Source organism: Macrotis lagotis, chromosome 2 (genome assembly GCF_037893015.1).
Source record: "Macrotis lagotis isolate mMagLag1 chromosome 2, bilby.v1.9.chrom.fasta, whole genome shotgun sequence".
In the NCBI taxonomy this organism is placed as follows: domain Eukaryota; kingdom Metazoa; phylum Chordata; class Mammalia; order Peramelemorphia; family Peramelidae; genus Macrotis; species Macrotis lagotis.
The window spans coordinates 58,940,030-58,948,898 of NC_133659.1; the positions used below are offsets into that span (position 1 = coordinate 58,940,030).

Below are 8,869 nucleotides of genomic sequence, written 5' to 3' on the forward strand. Positions count from 1 at the left end.
TTGAACATAATTAGTCAGAGGGTGTGGTTATAAATTGATAATGATATGATTGTGTTTATGGGTCTTAAGAATTATATTCTGTCAGGACATTTGAAAGGAGAACACTTTGACAGATGGTGTGAGTATAAGACAGGTATTAATTAAGACTTGAAAAAAATGATGATAATAGAAGAAAGCGGATGTATTAGAGGATAATTTATCACCATATGAAGAGGCACAAAAGAGCTATTATAGTAGAGGGAAAGTAAAGAGAGTTGTAAACACTGAGAAAATCTTGCTCTCAACAGATTTGGCTCAAAGAGGGAATGATATAATTCTCAATTGGTTTTAGAAATTTATCCTCCCCTCCAGGGAAGTAGGAGGGAATGAGGGAAAGATCATTGGTGAGACAGGTAGTAATCAAATGAAAAACACTGGTGAGGAGGGAAAAGGGGAAGGGAGAAAGAAAAGTACAAATAGGGGGAAGAAAAGAGGGAAAGAAAAAGGTTTCCTACAAATAAAACCAATGCAACCAAGTTTAGAAGGAATGCAGAAAACTGAGAAACAATTTTCACAATTAGTGCTTCTGATAAAGGAATGATTTCTAAAATATAGAGAGAATTAAGTTGAATTGATATGATTATGAGTCATTCCCCAACTGATGAATGACCAAAGGATATGAACAGGCAATTTCCAGATTAGAAGAAACTAAACTGGCATCCCGGCCCCGTGGCACATGAGGGGTCCGAGGGCTCAGCACACAACCCCGGGGGCAGTTGGTGCATCCAGGCCGGGCCAAGGGGCACGGCAACAAGATCAAGGAAGAATCTGTGTGGTCATTGACCTGGACGAGACCCTTGTGCATAGTTCCTTTAAGCCAATCAACAATGCTGACTTTATAGTGCCTGTGGAGATTGAGGGGACAACTCACCAGGTCTATGTACTTAAGAGGCCTTATGTGGATGAGTTTCTGAGGCGAATGGGGGAGCTGTTTGAGTGTGTCCTGTTCACTGCCAGCCTGGCTAAGTATGCTGACCCTGTGACTGACCTCTTGGATCAGTGTGTTATGTTCCAGGCTGCCTCTTCTGGGAGTCTTGTGTGTTCCACCAGGGCTGCTATGTCAAGGACCTCAACCGATTAGGGAGAGACCTAAGGAAAACCATGATCTTAGACAATTCTCCTGCCTCATACATCTTCCACCCAGAGAATGCAGTGCCTGTGCAACCCTGGTTTGATGACATGGCAGACACAGAACTGCTGAATTTGATCCCCATTTTTGAGGAGCTAAGTGAAGCTGATGATGTTTATACCAGCCTTGGGCAGCTGAGGACACCCTAGCCTTTTTAACTCATTGGCATCCAGGACTGCAGGGGACTGTGACACACTGTGCCTTCTCTATCAGCTAGGAAGGGATGGTGGAAACAGGAAGCAAGGAGAAACAGCTGTAAAGTGAGACAATATGGAGAATCAGACCAGGGACAACTAGTACCCCCTGATCTTTGAACTGGGCACTAGAGGGACATAACTTAAGAACATGTCTGTGTGTGTATATGTATGACACTGACACTTTCTCGCTTTGACATGATGATTCAGGTTGGATTAGAGTTAAACCATCAAGGTTCAAACTCCCCTGAGCCAGAGCTCATCTCTTCAAGAACTGATCCAAGAGCATTAACCTCTCATGGGAACAAAGACCACCCAGTGCTCCATTGCCAAACCTTGAGTCTTCCCTAAAATGTAGGGCCTGTGCCAAGGAGGTGGGGATGCTGCTCTCAGCATCAGATGTAGGCAAACTGGCACCAAATCTTAGTGTACACTATTCAAAAACTTTACTCTGGACCTATGGTGACCTTGGGAAAAAAGAGGTCGTTTTTAAAACATCCTATGAGCCTGTATCTTGACCTCACAAACATGGCCATGAGGGTCAGGTCCAAGGGGCTATCACTGCCACCTGCCAAGAGTTCCTTCCTGGCCTTCTCCCACTAGCCTGGGACTTGGTGGCCCCCTTTTCATCTATGTAACTCTCCTGTTAAATTTCTGAAGCCATGGACAAGAGAGATCCCTACTCTAAAAGGAGGACAGAGAATTGATTTCATTTGATAGGGTTCTGCTTTAAAGTTCTCTTTCTAAAAATAGTTTGTGGGACTTGGTTTGTGGCTGAAAGAGTCTTGGGCTCTGGACTGAAAGCTGGGTGATGAGGAAGTCAGAGGCTTATTTCTAGTACCCAAGATAAACTTTGAAAGTCAGAATTTCTATTACTCTGAGGCAAGGATCAGATTATAGATCTTCAAAGAAGTCTACAGAATGCTTCTTTTCAGTGATCCTTCTTCAAAGGAATAAAGGAATAGACAGGAGCAGTTTTAATATCATTGAAGCTCTTCCAGTTTCTTGAACAGAATCCTTTCCTATTTCATCTTCTAAGGAGTTGAATTTAGGGAGGGTTGGGAGAGTGAGGATATTGCATTGAGTAGCCTCAAGAACACCTGTGTCCCAAATGTGGGAAATAAACAGTAAGAACCAACAATTGATTCTCTTCGTTGTGGTGTGCTAGCTTCCTGCAGAGGCCCAGGCATGCTCCAGTGTGAGGTTTTAAAATCATGATGCACTTCAAGGATCTGCAGGTTATCAAGGGCTCTTTTTTTGAAGAAGCATTCATTCTCATTAAGCCACATACACAAAATCGAATCATTTTCCAAGTTTGGAGAGTTCTCTTGTATTGGGAAACACTTTTGGGATTTCATAAGGCAAACCCCAAGTAAGCAGCATGCTCTGCAATAGCCTTGGCTTCTACTGGAATAAGTGTGGTATAGAACCTAAAGGAAGATCCCCTAAGAGGTCATTAGAAACCAATTTCTGTACCTTTTCTCTTAAAGGTAAAGAAACTCCACACTACTTCAGGAATAGGACACTTAATACTTAGGATTCTTCCCTACCATTCTCTTTGACTTTAAAATGCTCTCTTGGTAAGGCATGGGCAGGGGGAGCTTCTAGAAATAGCCAGTTGGCTGAAGTTCAAGGGCAGAGTGCTTGTTTGTGTTTGGTGTGCATTCTGGTTAGAGTCTCTCTTTAATGTAATCTTTGGTGCCAATTCTGATGCCTCCATTGTTGTTAGCAGGCTTCCATCTTTTCTCCTTGGTTTTCTACCAAGATGCCACAGAGCACCCTAAAGCTGTGGAGATAGAGAACAAAATTTTCCCAGAGTCCATATTCTCTCTCTAGCTGCTTCTCTGTGGCAGCTCTTCCTAAGACTGGTTCCCTGAGTATCAATGGAGGGTGAGTCCGGGTGCTTCCAGTAACCTACAAATCACCACACCAACCAAAATAAAACCCAAACCTAATCATCATTCCTACATAGAATGCCAAATTCTCTGTCCAGCCATCACAAGAGAGTTGGTGGGAAAGGGGATAGATTTTGGACTTACTCCTCCCTTCCTCCAGTCCATCTGTACTAGCTTCTCAAGGTTAAGTGAACAGTAGTGAAAACATTCCTGACTTCTGGTCCAAGCCCACCTGCCTTTGCTATGTAGGGGCTTGAGACCTCAGTCTCCCGAAACATCCATGAGCAATAATGAAAGACGGGGAGAGGTCATACTGACATTCTGTATAGCCTCTACTGAGATGCCCTTTAAGTGTCCAGCAACAAACGTCCATGCTCCCTGGTCCACTGGTATGTACACTCACTGTCTTTCATAGGAAAGCCCTATGGACCTCACATCCCTATGCTTCAGCCATTAGTTTTTACTCAGCTGTACATACGACATGTGCTCTGGCCCCTTTATCCATTCTTCATGGTCTTCCAGCTAAAGCATGTTTGCTTAGAAAACTGTCACTCAGCCAGATTTGAATGAGACCTTCTGCCAGCCTGGACCAGCCAAAAGTAGTTTGGCTAGAGTCTGTTTGACAGGGTTTTCAAATTCTGGTCCCACGAGGCATTACTACTGAAGTAATGGCAAGTTTACTCTTGGAATGAACCAGGGCTGAGGGAAAAAGTGTTTTCTTTCTCCAACAGGTGCCATTAGTTACCTACCCCCCTTACCCCCACCCCCTACTTTAAAGAGGTTGAGTCCTTAAGCAAATGGAGGTCTTCTCAACCAAGGGTGACCAGATTTCTTTACCTCACCTAGTTATGAGCAGAGCTCAGCCAGGGTGCCCCATTTAAACTAGGTCTCAGCTATAGCACTAACGCTGCTTTAGAGAGACCATCCTACATGTAGGCCAACCATTCCAGGACTATACCCTTCTGCCAAATTTTGTTCTTTAAGTTGCCTCTTCAGTGACACAATAGTTGTCTCTGATTGGGCTTCTCTTTAGAAAGAGCCTGATGTTCACATCCCTCTCTCATAGGGGGCAGCTTTAAACAAAAGGCCAGTTTGGGAGAGGGTCAAAGTTAAGCATCTCAACTCTACACATTGTAGAGAGGATGCTCTTCAGAGGCCTGTGGATCCCAGGCTGGGAGGCAAAACAAGCACTGTCCTGGACTTGAAAGATGTTTGAGAATTGTACCATGAATTCAAGTGTTTCATTGTTGAACAGGGAAAGAAATATCCTTGGATAAATTTGCCTTAAGAGTTGTCTGGGACTTTTTAGCTCCCTCCTGCCTCCCAAAGATGTTGACTATTTTGTAAGCTTGTAAATTTACCTTTACTGTTTTATATAAGAACCCAGAAACTTTGGATGTGCTAATCATGGAAAGTCTAAAAAAGTAGCCAGCCTCCTGGCCCTGCCCTGCCCCACCCCAATGCCTTCTCTCCTGAGAGCCCCTTGTGCTATATTAAAAGAATTCTCCACACATGGGTAGAGCATCTCCCTTTGTATCGAACCAGTAAGCTTTGGGAAAGTTGGAGACTAGGTACCTCTAAACAATTCCCACTGTCTCCAGGGTATCTGGGGAGAATAAGGGGAACACAAGGTGTTTTGGCTTATTTGTTACTTCAGAGTCCCAGGCTATCATGGAGTTATTCATAACTCAATCTCTCCTGAAGAGCATGCTTTTAAAAAGCAGTCAGCCTCACACAAATCTGGATTCTGCAATGGGTGCTGGTTGGCTATCTCCCTTCTCTAGTAAATCCAAGCCTTCTTCCCTGAAGAGGATAGACCTTTCTTTTCCAGCCTCAAATGCTTGGAAGGGCCCTAAGAGTGAGAGTTAATCTTAACTTGTGCTGCTTTTCCACTTGAGGGAATGGTGGATTTGGAGGTAGAGGTGGGACTGCACCCCACATCATCTGTTATGTAGGATTCTGACTGCCCTGGTTACAAATTAATGGTTTCTTGGAGAAATTTGTTTTATTCCAACACTTGAAATGTCTCAGCAGTTCAGTGATCAAGGATAAATCTTTTTTCTTCCTTTCTTTTTTGCTTTTTGCAAGGCAACCCCCCAGTCACAGAGCTAGAAAATTATTAAGTGTCTGAGACCAGATTTGAATTTAGGTCCTCTTGACTTCAGGGCTGGTTCTCTGTCCACTGAACCACCTAACTGTTCCTCAAAGACAATTCTAAAGGACTTGTGATGGAAAATGCCTTCCTCATTCAGAGAAAAACCTAGCTAGTCTGAATGCAGACCAAAGCATAATATTTTCACTTTTAAACATGTATTTTATGTTTTTTCTTTCTTTCTCATAGTTTTTCACCTTTAGTTGTTGGGAGCCAGGGTCTCTAAGCTGTTTGACACAGTTGCAGCAAGAAGACTCAAGGCAGTCACACTGCCTGATGGAACAACATTTCCTTCTTCAATATATATAGGGATTTCATACATACCAATATTTATAGGTTTATTATTGATTACAATATTTACTCACCCTAATACTGGAATGACTATAAAGGAAGGATTTCAGAAAAATTCCTTTAATAAAACAGATTGTACACTCTGTCTAAATTTAACAGGACTGCCTCTCCCTGAGACATACAAAAGGCTTCAACATTATGAAATCTCTGGAAAACCCAGCACTGGGAATTCCAAGGAGATACCAGAATATATACAGGGAAAACAGATATAAGATGGGTCAGATAGAATTCTGGGGAAATTGATAGTTTTGCCCCCCTTACCATACACAGGAATATATGAAAAAGATGGTGAGAAAATAGTTAGTACAGGTGACCAATATGTGAACTCCAGCAGCCTTAGTTTCATGGGAAAGAATAAAAAAGTCACAGAAACTGTGGCTTCTACTAACTAGGCCAGAAAGAAAAATTTGTTATTGTAAGAGTAAACGGATGGGTGGACAAGCATAAAGACCCTTACTACAGACTGTTAAGGAAGTGTATCAAAAAACATTACCTACGCAAAAAAATATAAAAAACTTTCCATTAAAAGAATTGCTTAATTAATAACTCTAAATGAATTAACAATTATACAATGTAGTAATAAATATGGTAACAGACAGGTTAAGGTCATTGTGGTCTGAGTAGGGATAAGAAATTAATTAGCTATATGGTTATTACTTAAACTTGTAATCACATGATTAAAACTTGTAACCATATGAACTATATAATTGATCATGAAAATTTTACACTCTTGTAACCAAGGAAATGATCTCAGCTTGCTTGCTTGCTTGAAACATACATGATTCTGAAACTATAAAAATAAATCCAAGCAGCTGTCAGTCAGTCAACCTGCTCCTGCCTATACTCACTTGTTGACTCAACTCATTTCACTGACTCTATCCCTCCTGTCAGGTTCCAAGAACCCCGCGGAGGCTGGACCCCTGCACTTAGTTCTGATTTTTCTTTCACAATATGGAATGTGTTAAACATGATTGTTCATATATAATGTATTTCATATTACTGGCTGTCATGAGGAGGGGAGAGGGAAAGAAAGGAAGTAGAAAAGCATGGAATTCAAAAGTTTACACAGAGATGAACCTTGAAAACTCTCATTGCATGTTAAATGGAAAAAAGTAAGATAAAATAGCATTCAAAAAAATTTTAAAATAAAGAAATGGTAATGAGGCAGATTTCAAAGAACCCAAAAAGACTTATATGAACCAATGTTGAATTAAATGAACAGAACCAGTAGAACAATGTGCACCATAACAGCAACACTGTGTGAAAGACAATGCCATCACATCCAGAGAAAGAATTGTAGAATATGAATACAGAATAATATTATTTGGGGGGAAGAACCAAGATGGCAGAGTGAAGGCAGGAATTCCCAGAAACTCATCTCCCCCCCAAAAAAATACTCCCAAAGCCTTCAAAATATGACTCTAGCCAAAATCTAGAGGGGTAGAACTCACAGAAAGGATGAGTGATACAATTTGCCCATCCAAGACAACTTAGAAGATCTCTGGGACAGGTCTGTTCCACAAGGACGAGGGGTTGAAAAAAGCTGAACTGTTTGCCCACACCCAGGTCCATGTTGCAGTTTGGGCCCCCATACCACCATCACTGAACAGGGACCATCCTCACAGCTCCAGGGCAGAGGGGAGGGCCTGAATACAGGCAAGAGAGCAGTCAGAGCCTCTCATAAGACCTTGGAGGAATTAAGATCCCTCTGGGTTTTCCCAACCCCCCCCCCCAAACCTTGGAAGTGCAGTAAATCACTCATAAGCTAGGAAATAAACAAACAATAGAAAAAGAAGAATCAGACCATAGAAAATTACTTTGGGCCCATGGAGGATCAAAATTCATACCCAGATAGCAACAAAATCAAAACTTCTGTATCCAAAACTTCCAAGAGAAATAAGAAAATGGGCTCAGGCTATGGATGAGTTCAAAAAAGACTTTGAAAAGGAATTACTGCAAGTAGAGGAAAAATTGAGAATAGAAATGAGAATGATGCAGATAAATCATGAAAATCAAATCAGCAACTTAGTGAAAGAAATACAAAAAAAATACTGAAGAAAATAATATATTAAAAACGAGTTTAGGGCAAATGGAAAAAAGCAAGACAAAAGGAAATGGGAAGAATGCCTTAAAAAGCAGAATTGGCCAGCTGGAATAGGAGATACAAAATCTCTTTGAAGAAAATAACTACTTCAAATGTAGAATGGAACTAAAGGAAGCCAATGACTTTGTGAGAAATCAGGAAGAAATAAAACAATTCCAAAAAAAATTAGAAGAAAATGTGAAACAGCTCATTGAATAAACAACCAACCTTGAAAACAGATTCAAGAGAGATAATTTTAAAATTACTGGGCTACATGAAAGAGCCTAGACTTCATTTTTCATGAAATAATACAGCAAAATTGCCCTGAGGTCCTAGAAGCAGAGGGTAAAATAGAAATTGAGGGAATTCATCAATCACCTCCTAAAAGAGATCTCAAAAGAAAAACTTCCAGGAATATTATAACCAAATTCCAAAACTCCCAAGTCAAAGAGAAAATACTAAAAGCTGCCAGAAACAAACAATGCAACTACTGTGGCTATAGTCAGGATTTCACGGGATCCAGCAGAATCTACACAAGCCCCTTAGGGACTTGTAAGACTTGGAACATGTTGTTCCAGAAGGCAAAGGATCTTGGTTTACAACCAAGGATCAACTACCTAGAAAAACTGAACATCCTCTTTAAGGGGAAAAGATGGACTTTCAATGAAACAGGGGACTTTCAAACTTTCCTACTGAAATAACCAGAGCTGAAGAGAAAGTTTGATCTCCAAGTATAGGACTCTGGTGAACCATAGAGGGGGTGAACGAGAAGGACTAACTATGAGGAATTTAATAAGGTTGAACTGTTTATATTCCTGCATGGGAAGAAGATACTGATAACTCATATGAACTACCTCATTTATAAGAGCTGTTAAAAGGAACATATATAGACAAGACACAGGAAGGAGCTGAATATAACGGTATATAATGGTAAAAAGATGGAGTTAATGTGTAATAAAGGAAAGGAGTGGGAGGAAGGGAAAGGAAAAGAAGAAGGGGCTAAGATATTTCACATAAAAGTCAAGA

The 8,869-nt window shown here is 41.0% G+C and overlaps 1 pseudogene; it reads left to right on the forward strand.

Annotated features, from left to right (window-relative positions):
- The first annotated feature begins 715 nt into the window (after positions 1-715).
- On the forward strand, positions 716-1,452 carry LOC141511870 (carboxy-terminal domain RNA polymerase II polypeptide A small phosphatase 2 pseudogene; annotated as a pseudogene).
- The last annotated feature ends 7,417 nt before the right edge of the window (positions 1,453-8,869 follow it).